Here is a 449-nt window from a genome sequence, read left to right on the forward strand (position 1 = left end):
AGAAGTTCATGCTGCTTTGAAGGAAATGGCAAAAAATAAGGCTCCAGGAATAGATGGTATACCAATTGAAGTATCTCAGGTAAGAGATGTTGCCCTGAACGTGCTCACCAAGTTGAGTCAAGAAATCTGGAGAACAACCACTTGGCCAGCTGACTGGAAGAGATCTGTATTTGTTCCTATCCCAAAGAAAGGTGACCCAACAGAGTGTGGAAACTATATATAGAACAATCTCACTGATTACACATGCAAGCAAGATTTTACTGAAGATCATCCAAAAACGAGTGGAACAGCACATCAGCAGAGAACTACCAGAAGTCCAGGCTGGGTTTAGAAGGGGTCTTGGTACTAGGGATATTGTACCGAATGTTAGATGGATCTTAGCTGAAAGCAGAGAACACTAGAGGAATGTCTATCTGTGTTTCGTTGACTATGCAAAGACATTTGACTGT

This window comes from Elephantulus edwardii, unplaced genomic scaffold (assembly GCF_000299155.1).
Source record: "Elephantulus edwardii isolate Elephantulus edwardi_28Jun2011 unplaced genomic scaffold, EleEdw1.0 scaffold00547, whole genome shotgun sequence".
In the NCBI taxonomy this organism is placed as follows: domain Eukaryota; kingdom Metazoa; phylum Chordata; class Mammalia; order Macroscelidea; family Macroscelididae; genus Elephantulus; species Elephantulus edwardii.